Below are 1135 nucleotides of genomic sequence, written 5' to 3' on the forward strand. Positions count from 1 at the left end.
TTATTCGACAAGATTCCTATTGGCCTCAATTTGATGAAAAGAACTTTCCATGGGCCCTTCTGGTGTCATCTCTATCGTAGAGATGAGGAGAGCACAGAACATCTATTTCTTAAATGTCCCATTATCATAGAATAATGGAATATCATTACTGCTCTCTATCCTTCATTAAAATCTTGGCAAGGCAGGAACATTATGGAAGCTTGGAACCTATGGTGTGAAGGCCATAACAGTAAAGCCAGGAATATGCCCTTATGTGTTGGTCTTTTTGGATTGTAAGAAATCATTCTATTTTTAATTTGAAGGATCTACATTGGCCTTCTATCATGAACAAAGTTGCTGCGGATTATGACCTCCTTCCTGAGGAGGACTCCCACCCACCCCCCAGAGTCATTAAACCTGAAATCATTGATAAGACCATCCCATGGACTTATTTTGATGGATCCGCATAGGATGTGGGCTGCGGGGGCGGAGCCATACTTTATCTGAATGAATCTCATTGTTACAAAATCCAGATGACATTGGGGAGGGGTACCAATAATTACGCTGAATTATGCACTGCAAAACATCTCATACATTTTGCATTAGAAAAACATTGCAGACATCTTCAACTTTTTGGGGATTCCAAAATTGTTTGCAATTGGTTAAATAAAGCATCACATTGCACTGCATATTCTCTAAGGCATATATTGGATGAGGCTCACAGACTGATTTCTACATTTGACTCATTTGTATGTCATGACATTTATAGGGAGCGCAACTCTGGGGCAGACTTCCTATCAAAGGAGGTAGCGCTCAGGCAGATCGATGACTGGTTAATTTAGGAGGAGATCAATGGGGACATTTTATCAGCATTATCATAGACCCTTCATCGATCTTCATGATCATGAGCTATAGGCCCATTATATTTTGCATGAACACTTGTATATATTCAGGGAAAATTTTAAGAACCCCCCCCAAATTTATAAATATAATAATTGGGCGAATCTCCATGGTATATAGGAAAAATGGAAGGCGATTTTATCAATAATATAATATGTATATATAATTTTCTGGCGAATCTCTCACCAAGCATGGCGAATATTTTACTCAATTATAAAATCTTGTAAAAACTTGGCAAGTCTTTCACTAAATAATA

Source organism: Pinus tabuliformis, chromosome 6 (assembly GCF_031772625.1).
Source record: "Pinus tabuliformis cultivar Carrire ecotype Pingquan chromosome 6, CPIR1, whole genome shotgun sequence".
NCBI classification, from domain to species: Eukaryota; Viridiplantae; Streptophyta; class Pinopsida; order Pinales; family Pinaceae; genus Pinus; species Pinus tabuliformis.